At 40.7% G+C, this 16,214-nt stretch overlaps 1 protein-coding gene across 3 annotated transcripts in view; it reads left to right on the top strand.

Annotated features, from left to right (window-relative positions):
• The window catches only part of TRAPPC9 (trafficking protein particle complex subunit 9), a 368,614-nt gene that overhangs the window by 146,206 nt on the left and 206,194 nt on the right, over window positions 1–16,214 (top strand). The gene's annotated exons all lie outside the window — the stretch shown is intronic.

Genomic DNA, 16,214 nt, shown 5'->3' with positions numbered 1-16,214 from the left:
CATACATAAACCCATCAAGGACAAGACATACAGGTAGGTGATTGCAGTGCAACTCATCATTCTTGGATGAAGTTGCTTTTCTGATTCAAAGTTGTTCCAGTTCCAGACTGAAAAAAATTGCTCTGATGGCAGTGTGTGATGAAGAAGGGTCAAGAAGGTGTGGTCGTCTTAATTCTCCTGTACTTTTTAGTAATGATGTTACTAATTTTAATTAATTATAATTTTAATTATTGTTGGTTGCCCTTGCAATCTCTGAACTAAAGAATTTGGTCCAAAGTATTGTGCATCATAGGATTAATCTTCCCACTGCATGAACTTTAACATTTGTATAGTTTATGGAATACCACAATTTTATTCTGAATTCCAAAATTCTTTGTGAGATTTTTGTTTCATGCTAGGGGATGAGCAGTCAGGTCCCCTCCATCAGATCTTTCAGCCAATCTGCAAAGAGTTCAGGGATTTTTCTATCCGTTGCCTTCTTATAAATTCATGATATAAATGTTTGAGCATCTGGTGGAAGGCTAGGATTCTGTGCAATTCATTTTTTTTAAATAGAGAAGAACAGCAGTGCTTTATTGAAGATATATGTTTAATAAGGAAATGAAACAGAAAAGATGGAGCTTTAGAAGAAATAGATGTATTAAAAATAATAAAAAGGAATAATGAATTCTCACTTTTAAAATAGCCACCTGTTAAAATGTGCAAGAAATAATGTGCAGTTGAAAAAGGGTAATGTAACTTCACATTTGCGAGTTGATTTAAAGTGTGTTTGTATAATATAAGAATGGCTTTGATGGCATCAGGTTCCATTAGTTTGATGGACTCAGCATACAGTTGCCTAATTTCTAGTACAGTTGCTACAGAATTATGCTTGGACCTTGGGTTCTTAAAAAGAAGTGTTCGAAGAGAGGCAGATTCAAATGAATTACTGTTCTACAGACCTTCTTTCAACAGAAAGGAGAGGTGAATAGTCTCTTTTCTGTGTTGAAATTTTCTGTGTGCCTTCAGGGTCTATTTTTAAGGCCACATAGAAAGCTACAGGTGGGAAGGATGGTAGGGACGTAATGAGATGTTGATTTAGTTGTCATTCTCTCCTCCTCCTCCTCCTCCTCCATCTCCATTATTGATTCTTTTAGAAATTTTAATTTTAGCTTTGGGTCTTGAAAATTTGGTTTGGGGTGCATTTGGAATAATACTTAGTAGTAACTTAGTAGTACTTATTATTATTATTAACCTTTATTTATAAAGCGCTATAAATTTACACAGCGCTGTACATACAATCTTTTAATTAGGCGGTTCCCTGCCTTCAGGCTTACAATCTAAAAAGACACAACACAAAAGGAGAAGGGAGTGGTGGAGGGGAAGAGGATGAGGGCCAGCAGTTCTTCTCTACCTCCAAGGCCTGGACCAAGGCAGATGGACTGGAGGGAGGACTTGGCTTTTTAATTGATGGGTAAACTTCTTCCAGGGAGGCCTGTTGGAATTAGCCTGCCTGTCTGGTAGGATAATACATATAAAATACATAGCAATACAGGAAATGATTCAATAAAACAGGCAACAAAAGAACATCAAATAGCAAGTGACAGTTATGCAATGCCTGGGAACTCTTCTCTGAACAAGATGGTCTTCAACTCCATTTTGAAGCAGGTTAAAGAAGTGATGGCTCTTGCTCACGGGGGAAGAAGGTTCCAGGAGTGAGGGGCAGCGAGTGAAAAGGGGTGAATCCGGGATGGGGCAGAGGAAATCCTGGGCTGGGACAGCAGACCTTGACTACCACAACGGAGGGCCCTGGTGGGAAGGTGAGGAGAAATAAGGTCTGATAAGTAAGGAGGGGCCAGCCCATGGAGGACTTTAAACGTCGAGAGCAGGAGCTTATACTGAATGCGGAAAGGAAGGGGGAGCCAGTGAAGAGATGCCAACACAGGAGAGATGTGGTCAGAGCGCTGGGCGGATGTGATAATGCGTGCAGCTGAATGCTGGACAGAGATTAAAGGATGGAGGTGAGAAAGAGGAAGCCCAGCCAGGAGGACATTACAGTAATCAAGTCGTGAGATCACTAGGGCATGGACCAGGATCTTGGCAGTAGAGGCGGAGAGATATGGTCGGATTTTAGCAATATTGTACAAACGGAATCTACAAGCCTTGGCTGTGGTCTGGATCTGAGGGATACACGACAGAGAAGAATCAAAGATGAAACCAAGACTGTGGGCTTGCTGGACTGGTTGAATAGAAGTGTTGTCCACAGAGACAAAAAAGGAGTGTTGAAGGGTGGACTTAGGAGGAAAGACAAGAAGCTCCGTCTTGGACATGTTGAGCTTCAAATGCCAATGGTGCATCCACTGTGAGACAGCTGTAAGGCAAGATGAGACTTGCTGTTCAAGCCTTGGAGAAAGGTCAGGAGTGGAAAGATACAGCTGGGTGTCATCGGCATACAGATGGTAGGAAAAACCAAAACAGCTAATGCGTTTACCTAAGGACAGTGTGTAGAGAGAAAACAGAAGGGGACCCAGAACAGAGCCCTGGGGAACTCCAACAGATAAGGGAACAGGAGATGAATTCTGACCGCCTGCAACCACTGCAAAAGATCTGCCAGACAAGTAAGATTTAAACCAGTCGAGAACAGAGTCTGAGAACCCAAGGTCAGAAAGTATATCAGCTTATTCTGATAATAGGAAACCTTTTGTTGATGTCGATACTAGTAATGGCTTAGTGTAGGTTTGTAATTCTTGTTCTGTTACAAAGGTACAGAAATGAAAATACAATTTGTAAATATGGAATATGAACAAAGCAGGGCAAAATCAGGAAAATATATGAAACTCAATATAGTATATAGAAACAAGCTGTTCTAAAAGATAAGCAAAATAATCATTCTGCCTTGGGGGAAACAAGAATATATATATTCTTATTTCCCCAAATATGGGCTCACATAGCAAAAGGTTTTTGGGCAGAAGATGAGTTCATGATCCCTGGAAAATATGTGGCTTAGGGATAGTGTGGGGAAGAAAATAGAAAACTTTTAACATTAATAAAAAGATTTTTTTTTTAAATTATAATTCCTGCCACAAACAGAGAAGATAAGAATCAATCAGACAAAAAGAATTTTGTTACATGATTACATTTTGCTAGATTATCACATGGCCAATTGATTACATAATATATCATAATTAAATACACTTGGTTATGCTTTAGACTAGAAGAATAAATAGTCTTTTTCTAGGGGGAGAGGGAAGAGAGGAGAGAAGAATGCAGTTGTGCAGTAGAACAGTGAAGTGGCCAATTTTGACTGTAAAACGGTCAAATATTTGTTCTTCAGTGGTCTTATCCCAACCTAGACCTCAATTTAACTTCTTCTGTTTAAGATTAACAAACCAGCTCTAGGAGGGGGACTGGCATACACAGATACAAGACCTCCATGTATAGCAGAGCTGCCAAGAGGTGCCTGTTCCAAATACATGTGTCCTTTCTCAGCGAAACACCTCTAGGAAAATTAATGTCTTTGTATGTCAAGAGCAATATTTCAATTTTTTAATAGTCTCCTCAATTTTTTAATAGTTCTTATCAAAGAAAGATGAACTGTACCCTCCAGTACTGGAACTGTTCAAAGAGGTAGACATAACATAGCCAGACAACAACTTCTACCCTGCCAAGCTTAACTGCCATTGAATCCCGTTTTAGGAGAAAGATGGGATATAAATTCAACCAACCAACTAACCAATCAATCAATAAATAAACAAGCAAGCAAGCAAGCAAGCAAACAGGCTCCACAAAAATCTAAAAAATCTAAAGAAGTACATAAGTAATTCTGTAAATCTAGGGGGCTTTGTGTTTGCATTTCTCCAACCCCATCCTTCCCCACAGTCTTAATGGCAAAGCTTTTGATACTTAAAGAAACTTCAGATGCAGCACATGACATGATAGGAGTGTCATTGCTCCAGAATCATAGAATCATAGAATCATAGAGTTGGAAGAGACCGCAAGGGCCATCCAGTCCAACCCCCTGCCATGCAGGAAATCCAAATCAAAGCATCCCTGACAGATGGCCATCCAGCCTCTGTTTAAAGACCTCCAAGGAAGGAGACTCTATCACCCTCCGAGGGAGTGCATTCCTCTGTCGAACAGCTCCAAATATGAAGGGGTTCATTGAGCACGCCTAAAGTAGTTCTTTGGACACTGGCCATTGTAAAAAGTTTAACAGATTTATAGCAGAGCTGCCAAGTATAACAAACACTAGGATAGTCAATGCCTGGTTATCTAATAAGGAGAAAGATGTGTACAAATATGAGAGAAGAAATTCAAAAGGTCATACATATCCCAGGAGCCTACGGCTGGGGAGGCCTAGGATTATCAGTTTATTTAATAAATGTAGACATTTCCTCTCTAAGGCTCAAGGAAGCTCATTTAAATTTAAAGACTATATATAAAAATAGGTTGAGTCAAAATCATCATACTCCTACCCATCTATCAATTTCACTCAGATCCTTGGCAAGTTACCTGAAATGAAAACTAGAAATCAACATTAAAGCTCATGCTTTGCACACAAAATGTTCTGAGCTGAGTTCCAGCTAATCACCAGTGTGAGCAAAACAGTGTGAGTTTTCTGTGTTGAACAACTATATCACATTATTTATAAAACAGAATAGCACTGGAAGAGAACCATGGAATAGGACTGTCAAATTAAAAATCACAAAACAAGCAATGAAGTTGCAGGTTTAAAAAAATCTTTAAAAAAAAAAATGAAGCCACTGCTTTAGGAGACTATTTTCACACTTCATTTTCTTCCTACCTATCAATTAGTTCCTGAGTTATTGAAATATATTTATCAAACCTTGAGTATCTTAATCTGTTTTGTCCACTGCTTCTCATCATTTTGGCTAATATAAAATAAAATATCATTGCCTAATTCTGATTGTGAAACTGCCTGTGAGAAGGGAAAACCAAGAAGGAAAAGGTTTTTTGTCACACAGGTTGAGTCTCTCTCTCTCTCTGGCTTTGCGTCACGAACGAAGATTCTGGAAGGACTCCTCCCGCGCTTTGTACGAGCACGTTGGTGACTAAAAAGGCCAATTCGGGATAAACAGGTCCGGTTGCAGAAAGCACAGCAGAAAGTCTCCTTGGGTGATGTTTCCAGGTTGCGGTTCTTTCTGCGTTGTCGTTTCTCTTCGAGGCTCGTTTGGCATGAGCTTTCGAAGATGGCTGCAGCGTCATGGATAGTGCATCTCCATGCCTCCCGATAAGAGGCCAGGGAGGACCATTGTTGGTGATCTATCTGGCCAAGCCTGAGATGTTGTTTCAGGGAGTCCTTGTATCTCTTCTTTGGGGCGCACCTCTTACACTGACCTGTGGCGAGTTCACCATAGAATACTATTTTGGGGAGGCGATGGTCCTTCATCCTAGAAACGTGTCCTGCCCAGCGCAGCTGTGTCCTCAATAGCATGGCCTCAATGCTGGTGATTCCTGCTTGCTCGAGGACAGCAACATTTGTCACATAGTCAGTCCAGTGTGTATTTAGAATTGTGTGTAAACAGCGCTGATGAAAGCGTTCAAGGAGTCGTAGGTGTTGGCGATAGGTGACCCATGTTTCAGACCGATAAAGGAGAATAGACAGTACAATGGCTCTATACACACTGATTTTTGTGCTTCGCCTCAAGTGTTTGTTACTCCAGACTCTTTTGTGAAGTCTTCCGAATGCACTATATGCCTTTGCCAGTCTGTGATTGGTCTCTTTATCAATCTTGGCATCTGAGGAGATGATGCTTCCCAAATAGGTGAACTGCTGGACGGACTTAAGCACAGATGTGCCTACAGTGATGTGGGGATGGTAGTGTTCTTCCTGTGGTGCAGGCTGGTAGAGAACTTCCATTTGCTTCAGGTTGACTTCCAGCCCAAAGTGCTCTGCAGCTGTAGCAAAACGAGATGTTAGGCGCTGCAGAGCTGCGTCCGTATGGGCAACGAGGGCAGCATCGTCAGCAAAAAGCAGCTCACGGAGTAGATAGTTTAGAGTCTTAGTGCGGGCCCTCAGGAGGCTTAAGTTAAACAGGCTACCATCAGTACGGTAGCGTATATAAATGCCGTCTTCTTCTTTGAGATCTGCTGTAGCCCTTTGGAGCATCATGCTGAAGAAGATTGTAAATAAAGTCGGAGCAAGAACACGACCTTGTTTTACACCATTAGTTATTAGAAAGGGCTCCGAGAGAGCATCGCCATATCTGACTTGACCTTGCTGGCCTTCATGTAGCAGGGTAATCATTTTGAGGAATTTGGGGGGACATCCTAGTCGTTCCAGGATCTGCCACAGACCTTTTCTACTCACAGTGTCAAAGGCTTTGGTGAGGTCAACAAATGTTACATAGAATCCTTTGTTCTGCTCTCTACATTTCTCTTGCAGTTGTCTAAGGGCAAATACCATGTCTGTAGTGTCCCTATTAACTCTAAAGCCACATTGGCTTTCAGGGAGAAGTTCTTCTGCAATACCAGGGACTAATCTGTTCAGCAGTATCCTTGCAAGGATTTTTCCAGCAATGGAAAGCAGTGTTATACCTCGATAGTTTGAGCAATCCGATTTTGCTCCTTTTTTCTTGTACAGGGTGATGATGACTGCCTCTCGGAGATCTGATGGCAGTTTGCCTTTTTCCCAACAACTCACAAGGAGTTCGTGGAGTTTAGCATGGAGTACATGACCTCCATGTTTCCAAGCTTCAGGTGGAATTCCATCAATCCCGGCAGCCTTGCCGTTTTGCATCTGCTGTATGGCCTTAATGGTTTCTTCCAAAGTGGGAGCTATGTCCAATTCTTTCTTCATCGGTTGTTGTGTCATCTGTAGAATAGCTGATTCTTGGACTACTCGGTTGGCACTAAAGAGGCTTTGGAAGTGTTCAGCCCATCGGTCCAGAATGGAAGCTTTATCTGTGATTATTGTTTGACCATCTGAACTGTATAGGGAGCTTTGGGTCTGATATCTAGGTCCAAACGCTGCTTTAAGAGCTTCGTAAAATCCTCTGGAATCACCCAGACCTGCACAATGTTGTGTCTTTTCTGCTAAATTGATCCACCACTTGTTCTGAATGTCTCTTGAGTTTTTGTTGGAGGTGACTACATGTAAGGCGAAAGGCTGCTTTTCTTACATGGCAGAATGGCTGGGCAAGTTGTGCCTGGTGAGCAGTTCTCTTCTTTGCCAACAGCTCCTGGATCTCTTGGTTGTTTTCATCAAACCAGTCTTGGTTTTTCTTGAGGGAGAACCCTAAGGATTCTTCCTCAGACTGCAGGATGTTGTTTTTTATATGTTGCCAAAGCGCTGTAGGAGAAGGGTCTATAGCAGGGGTAGGCAATCTTTTTGAGCTGGGGGCCGGGTTGCTGTCCCTCAGACAACTGGGGGGCCAAAGCCAAAAAATAAATAATTAAATATATTTTTTAAAAAATTAAATATATAAATAAACCAGGACAAATGTAGGACAAAATTTTCAAATGGAAGACACTTTTTTTAAAAAAATGGAGGACACGCAAAAAAATTTGCTGATTTTTTAAAAAATGTTAATATAAATGCATGTTTCTGAGGCTTCTATAGACAATTGCCCCCCAAAGGCCCCGGCGGCAATTGGCGGCAGGACCTGGCTGGGGCCGGTCCCAAGGCCTCGCCGGGCCGCATCCGGCCTGCGGGCCGCAGGTTGCCTACCCCTGGTCTATAGGGTGGCCTTCAAGTTTTGTTTGCAAATTTGCCTGGAAGTTGTCTCTCATGGCAGCTTGTTGAAGATTGTTGACTTGGAGTCTCCTCTTTAGGATGCCACCCCTCTTAGGTTTAAACTTAAAATGAAGATTTAGTTTACATCTTACGAGGCGATGATCTGTTTGAGCCCTGGTGGCGCAGTGGTTAAATGCCTGTACTGCAGCCACTCACTCAAAACCACAAGGTTGCGAGTTCAAGACCAGCAAAAGGGCCCAAGCTCGACTCAGGCTTGCATCCTTCCGAGGTCGCTAAAATGAGTACCCAGACTGTTGGGGGCAAATTAGCTTACTTGCTAATTAGCTTACTTGCTGTTCACCGCTATGATCTTTGGAATAGCGGTATATAAATAAAACAAATTATTATTAATTATTAATTGACATTCTGCACTGGGCATCACTCGGGTATGACAGACATCGCAAATATTTCTCTGGCACACTAGGATGTAGTCAATGAGGTGCCAGTGTTTGGATCTGGGGTGCATCCAGGTTGTCTTCAGGCTGTCTTTCTGCTCAAAGATGGTGTTTGTAATAGTCAGCTGCTGTTCTGCGCAAAATTCTAGCAGGAGACGTCCGTTATCATTACAGTTTCCAACACCATGCTTGCCTAAAACACCTTTCCAGGCTTTAAAGTTCTTTCCTACTCTAGCATTGAAGTCACCTAGGATAATGATTTTGTCTTCTTCAGGGACTTTTTGTATAAGGTGGTGTAGGTCTGAGTAGAATTTGTCTTTCTCCACAGGGTCAGCTTGCATAGTTGGGGCATATATACTGAAGAGAACAACATATGGGAGGCGTAAGGAGATAATGCGATCAGAGTGTCCTGTTGGCAAGGTTTCGAGTTTGGAGGCGATGGAGTTTTTGATCATGAAGCCTACACCTGAAAGATGTTTTTCAGTTTTGGGTTTGCCAGACCAATAGAGTGTGTAGCCGGCACCGTGTTCTTTAAGGCTGCCTTCCTCGTGGAGACGAACTTCACTAAGAGCAGCAATGTCGATGTTAAGTTGTGACAATTCATGGGCTATTAGAGCAGAACGATGCTCAGGACGTCCACTGTCTGCAGAATCTTGCATGGTTCTGATGTTCCAGCATGCAAGCGTTAGTCTGTTTGCACCTTTGGAGGCTGGTGTGTGCCTTTGTTTCTTTGTCTTTGTTTGACCGCATCAGAAGATTCCCGTTGGTCGCGGCTAGCCAACTGGGTTGTTGGGGATGAGCTTTCTTTAGGCCACCTTTTCTAGGCCCCTCTCCATATGGAGCAAGCAGTGCTCTCCTTAAAAAAGGCTGCTTGGTCATTCAGGATGCTGCTGAACAAGACTATCATCCCTGGTCAGTCTCGAGCAACCAAAGTCCTGAACCGCCTGCATGCAGGGTTGGGTCTGTGGCTTCCAGTGCATCTTTACACCTGCCGTTTTGTCCCTCGCCTATCTCTACAGGGCTTTTTCGGAGATTGGATGTGTCCTTTGAGCCTGTGCAATGGATTTTTCTGGTGAAGCGCAGCGTGCACAGAACTGACCTCACCCTTTAAACCAGAGGTTCATCTGCTGAGGCCTTGACAAGCATGGACAGTGGCAGCGAGGTCCTCAGGTCATAGGTTTGATTAGACTAGTTTCCTTCTCTGAGATGGTTGACCTTGCAGGGTTAGACGAGCACCATCTGCCCGGATTTGGGATTAGAGTTTTCCTTCTCCTAGGATGGTTGCCATAAGGCTAGAGAGCCCATCCTGCCCTTTGGCGCTCTTGGTCAGACCCTGTGACCTGTCTGGCATGGGAGGCCCTGCCGGTGGCTATTATACCACCAGCAGCATAGCTCACAGCTTCATTAGGGTACGCAAGCCACTCCCCCACGACAAGGGGGCGTCAATGGAGAGGTCAGGTTGAATACTTCTTATCCAAAATGCATGGGACCAGAAGTGTTCTGTACTGATAAAAATACTAAATTTGTGAAACAACAGTGTAAGGTACATTTTAATTGTGTGTGTGTTGTTGTTTTTTAAATTCAATATCCTAAAATACATTAGAAATATCTACAATGTTGAAAAAGTTTTTTAATCGCAAGCCTGTGTTATTAGTTTTGGATAAAGAGTTTGCTGAAACACATCCTTATTCTTTCTGTTATTTCTGCCTCCGGCACCAAATTTTCTCTTAAAGAAGTAATGCTTAGGAAATACGTCTACTTTGTTAATTGAGGTATACCTTTATTGGAGTGACTTTACATCTTACTTTTAAAGTTATACTTTTTTGTTCAAGTGGGAGTAATGCTTTGCTCAAATAATGCTGAAAATGTATAAATAACTTTCACAATGCTCTTAATTAAGTAACATGAGTTGTTTCTGTGCCGGCCTGTTCTCTCAGAGGAACAATTTGCTTGTAAAATGGCAGGATAGGTTAATTTTATGCACTATTTCAAATTCTACCTGTGGAAAATACTTCAAAAGTTCAGAGACATAATTATTTCAGCAGTTTTTCTGTATCACTGAAATGGCAGAGAATACTAATCAGATTCTTCAGTGTGTGCTAACTACCTATTGTTTTGAATCTTGCTGTGAACTTACAGATACACACTGGAGAGCTGGCATGTATCTAGATGCTCTGTCAATATGATAGTAGAGTTTGCATTGGAGAATTCATATATATATATATATATATATATAATTGCAAATGTTATATTGCTCGGTGCAACTATTTTTGAAGTGTTGTTTTTTCCCCATTTTCCTACTTGTAGGAAAGAGAAAGGATAAAAGGACAGTTCAGATGCAGTTTCTCAAAACGTCTTGAATAGATACCATTGAGCATCTCCCAGGATCTGAGTAGCATAAAGGTCATTTGCAAAATATATTTAAGCCAAACTGTGGTTCCACACTGTATCTGATTGACTAGTTATAGTGCAAAATGACTGCCCTTGAAGATTGACTGGCCAAAGAGAGAAGTGTTTTGGAAATGAAAACCTTCTCATGTCTGGATGGTTCTTATTGGGAGGTTCAGAAATCATGCTTCCTGCTTGATACTGAAAGGCACTAGTTTTTAAAATGAAATTGTTTAATTAATATCCTGTCTTTCTCCCAGTGTGGGACCAAGACAGTTCATAGCATACTTCCAAACAAAATATGGCCAACCATACTAGGGAAAAACAAGAAATTAAATAGGCCATCTTTTAAAAAGCAGCATTAATTTAATACATTGAAAAGTTTTAAAAATATAACAGTGAGGGCATGTGTATAGCATCTTTTAAAGGTCTCTTCTGCAGCCAAGAACCTTTCTGAATGAAAAGATTTTTGCCTAGTGGTCAAAGGAGAATAGAGAAGGGTCTGGTTTAGCCTTCTACAGCCTCAGAACAGCCACCAAGAAGGACCTGTCATATTTCTTCACCAAATATCCCTGTGACAGTGGCAGGACTGAGAGAAAAAGCCTTCACCTGAGGATCTCAACACTAGGGAATGCTCATATAATGAGACAGGGTGTTTTCATGTTCTATGAGTTTTACTAGTTAGAAGTAGCTGGAAATGTACACTTGTCCCTCCACATTTGTTGGGGTTAGGGGTACAGGATCCCTGTGAATGTGGAAAAAATGCAAATAACAAAAACACTATGTTTTTACCTGAGATAACACATCTCTAGGAATCTTTAGATCCTCCAGTGCAACGCTGTGGTCAGCATCTGCTAGACATTGACCATAGAACGGAGGAGCTGCAACCATCTAGTGGAGTGTTCTGTCTAGGAAACTCTAGGTTCTTCAGTGCGACTTTGGTTAAATTTGACCATAGGGTTGAGCTGGAGGCCCTCAATATTCCTAGAGAGAACATATTAATAAAATCTGTGAATAATCAGATCCCCAGAAGTCAAAGCTGCAAATGTGGAGGGATGAGCATACTGATAGCTAGTGAAGTTCTTATAATAGGTGGGTTATATGTTCTTTTTATCCAGCCTTAGTCTGCTGCCTGGCCACAACATTTTGTGGCCAGGCAGCAGACTATTTGAAATTTCCAAATACAGTGGACCCATGATATCTGCTGGGGTTTGCTTCCCGGGCCCCCCCTCCCCCACATATACCAAAATCTGTAGATGCTCAAGTCTCATTATATGCGATGACATATTAAAGTGGTGTCCCTTATATAAAATGGCAAAATCAAGGTTTGCTCTTGGCAATTTATATGTATATTTTAATATTTTCAAGCTGTGGATGGTTGAATCTGTGGATAAGGAATCCATGTGTATAGACAGCCTTCTGTAATTTCCAAAGTGCCCCTCCCCCCTCAATTAAGGCACATGTCACTATGGCCAAATTTGACATCTCTAGGAATGGATAGAGATGGTACACTATTGGTGGTACAGACCTATTCCAAAAAGCTAGGGTTTGATTCTTTGAATGTTTATTCCCATATTAGTTTCTCTGTGAGAAGTTTTAAAGTGGATTTACAATTGCATGGATTTGTTAGTACTCATACTTCTTGGCACAGACAGCAGACATTACTTTAGGATGAAAAATGGACTGGGATGATACAGGGCAAAGAATAAAAATGAGACAATTCAGAAATATGATTAAGTTTACTTGTGAGAGATTGCTTCAGTCTCTTCAGTGTTACACTACCTTGTTCTAGCACAAAAAGTTCATTTGGAAAACAACACGTAATTCAGGCAAGCCATAATAACAAGATGTAGCCCAGTGTATGTTGCAATCTTGTGTTGCAGATCTAACACAAGACATAGATTCTAACAAGAGGGACAAATTGTTTAAAAATTGTGGAAGTAACAGGGATAGATTTTCTGTTCAACACTTTCTTAAGATGAATAATTTCTTTTGAATGAAAACAGGAAAGCTGGTAGGAATGTACGGACATACCTCAGTTAACAAAGCCTCTGACAAAGAAGCTCCTTTTTGTAAAGTGTTCTCATGCCTCAGTCCCCACCTTTCCTCCTTGTCCTCTGTTTATCTGGAAGTTTTTTCCCAGCAGCATTGACACTGGGAGGATGGTAAAGGAAGGCTGGCAAAATACAGACATTCTGCTTCAGTTTGTGGGAATATGTCTGCAGCAAACATTGAAGTGCATGAGGTGAGAATAATGGGATTCTGGTTGTAGTCAGTCCTACTGTTGCTGTGTGTACCTTCCTACAGCAAGCCAAACAATAAGAAGCCACCTCCAGAATCCCTTACTGAGTTTGTGTGAACAGAAGCACAGAGAGAAAAGGAGAATGCAGATAAGCTCTCCCAGCAACTAAGGAGAGATCTGAAAATGTGGCCTCTAAACGGAAATCATAAGAAAAGTGGAGGCTGATCAAATTTTAAAACTCATTTACAAGGATCTTTCAGGTGGTCTCTGGAAGATTAAAAATGTTTCCTTCTGCAAGGATTACTTGACCTGGCTGTTTTATTCCTGCTCCAGGTGCCAATTTTCAGTTAAAGAAGTACAGTGGGATCTCACCTTATCTGCGGATATGAGCATCCACAGATGGCAAGCTCCATTGTCCAAAATAGTTCCTTTTTTAAATACTACATTAAACATTTATATTGTGTTAAGTAATAAAAGAAAAGGGCCAGGGTGGTGTAATGGTTTGAGTCGGATTAGGACACTGGGAGACCAGGGTTTGAATCCCAGCTCAGTCATGGAAACCCACTGGGTAACCTTGGGCAAGTCATACACTCAGCTTCAGAGAATGACAATGTCAAACCCCCTCTGAAGAAACATGCCAAGAAAAACCTCTAAAAGGTTTGCCTTGGGGACACCATAAGTCAGAAACAACTTGAAGGCACACAACAAGAAGTGATATTAAACAGATGTGTATGTGTGTGCATGTGCATGCGTGCGTGTTTGTGTGTGAGAGATGTTAAACTTGTGATTGAGTATGACAGCCTGGCCATCCATTTTTCGTGCTGCATGCTGCCAGTTACTTTCATTTAAAAAACAAACAAACATAAAATGTGAGTTCACTGGTGTCTAAGAGCTTCTATTTATAGAAACAGCACAGTGCTTTCTGCAGCATGGAAAGCTGGTCTCTCTGGGTGGCAATGTTATTTATAGCCCCAGCATTTGGAAGTGAAGGGGAAAGGTCAAGCATTTGGATGAAAATAAGTTCTGATACTTCACATGCTACCACACATCATTCGTTTACTCTCATTCTGCAAGAGAAGAATCAGTTATTATGATACTAAATACAAACCTTCCAAAGTATTCCCCCCCAGATACCATTGTGAAGATAGTTCCAACAACTTCCAGTGCATCTCTCCTTTTGCTTGAATGTCGGTTTTCTTCTCTTAATAATTCAGTAATGCATTAGTCAAAGAACTGGGAGATGGATCTTCTTTAGAAGCTTACTTTGTATTCTTTATGGTTCCAAAGCAATCAGCAGGAACAAGGATTTTTAATGTGCATTGTTCTTTTAACATCTACAGTAACAATTATTACCAGACAATAGAAGAAATGTTAGCATACGCTTTGATCAGCAAAGAATTAAAAGATCTTCACTGTGAGGTCAAAATACAGATGTGTGGGTTATTAATTATTTATGGGTTATAGAAAACTGCATTCAGATTCAGGGAAATGCACAGTTGGGAGGCTTCACTGCACTTTGCTAAAAATTAAGACACCCATTTCTTAACATGCCACTGGATTTACGTTATTTTAAATGGATTAGAATGTGTCTCCTTTTGTTTCCATAGGCACCGGAAAATTAACACAGACAAAGCCCAACTAATTCCATAGTCATAGCACATAGTCTAGCCATGGTGTTTTTTCAGTTTTGCATTTTCACTATTAACCTTTTGCAGATACAGTTTTCTTGAACCAGTGAAACATATACACTCAGGGCTGATACATTCACAGTGTTTTGTGAGATGCAACAGAGATGTTTTAAGTATACGTTATATTATAATGCATGGATGCATAAAATTAAGCAAATACAAGGGTGAGTACATTAATGTACTTTTTATGTTTATTTGCCTTTTATTTTAACATTTCCTTTATTTACTTCAAGTTATCATTATGAAAGTCAAATAAAATACCAGAAAAACTCATTTTCTATTTGGTTGATGCTTCTGCTGGAAACATTGCTGACAAATTGTCTGTAAATGGGCCCCTTTCCTGCATTTATAGAATTCAGGGAGAAAAGGAAGGCAGTTTTCAATCAAAAGTAGAAACTTCCGTCTTTGTCTTCTATTTCACTAGTAAATGTTGTATACAATAACAAGATATATTATTTTCCTAGATTTTTGTTGTGTGCCTCCAACTCATTTCTGACTTATGGCAACCCTAAAGATAACCCGCCACGGGGATTTCTTGGCAAGACTTGTTCTGAGCGGGTTTCCCTTTGCTTTCCTCTGAGAGTGAGAGAGTGTGACTTGCCCAAGGTCACCAAGTGGGGATTCGAATCCTAGTCTCCAGAGTCATAGTACAACATTTAAACCACTACACCATGCTGGCTCTCAAGAGTAGTGTGATATTTTTGACATATTTAAATTGCTGATGATATTAATGATTACAGTACATCATTTTAATTGTAGACTGGTTGATAAAGTGGTGTTGAAAGCTTGTCCCATCAAGTTTGTTAGTAAATGTTTATACTTTACTTCAATGAATTTATTGATACTATGGAAAGTGGATGGTGCCACTTTTCTAAATTAAACAGAAACTGCAACTCATTTATGAGAAGACTTTGTAAAGTTGGCCCTTACTGGGCCCACCTTGATTTGAAAGAAAACACAGGTGATATGAATATGAGTGGTGACTTGGCAGCCTTCTTCTGCAGACTCTCTACAGAAGCCCAGTGATTGCATTAAAATGGCTGAGTATTGACTCAGAAATGCAAATTCTCCCAGTTCCAGAGGTGTTACACTAGCAAGTTTCCAGCCTTGTGTATCTAGATCCCGGACATTTCCTTTCTCATCTTTGGCAATGATTGGCAAAGCATGGTGATTACTATATATATGTATGCATGCTTATTTGGGTATATGCATATGTGGTTTGCAGTAATCTGCCTGACATTTTTCATTATTAGATAAACTATAAGGTAAATGAAAATGGTCTTCTGAACAGATAAAAAGTTTATTTCCTATAGCAATGGCCATGCTAAGAAAAATCCAATTTTGTGCAGTTGATTATGATTATACAATGTAATTCATAATGTAGTTTCATGATTATTTCTGCACACTTGTTAGTATGCTGACTTCAGATTTTTAGATCTTTTTGTTCATATTAATAACCAGCAATGAATTTGAAGTCATGTTTCTTCAGGATTGTATTTACTTGATAGACACAGAACTGTTTCTAGGGAGAAGGAGCAATAATGCTCTAATAATCACAGATCTAATTGGGTAAGTAATCTTATTAATAGTCAATCATTTATCATGGTCTCATTTAAGGCTGCCCCCCCCCCCCCCCCGATAAAATAAAGACATCTGTTCCTGTAATTTCCCAAAGAGTTAAACAACACAGGCAGCGATATACTGAAACCAGGGCAGTAAAACAAAGGCTTTTGGATTAGCAGCTCTGATGGTGCCATCTATCATTC

The sequence above is a fragment of the Sceloporus undulatus genome, chromosome 4, assembly GCF_019175285.1.
Source record: "Sceloporus undulatus isolate JIND9_A2432 ecotype Alabama chromosome 4, SceUnd_v1.1, whole genome shotgun sequence".
NCBI lineage: Eukaryota > Metazoa > Chordata > Lepidosauria > Squamata > Phrynosomatidae > Sceloporus > Sceloporus undulatus.
Note: the sequence above shows the minus strand (reverse complement) of the source record. Positions and strands in the feature narration are given on the sequence as shown.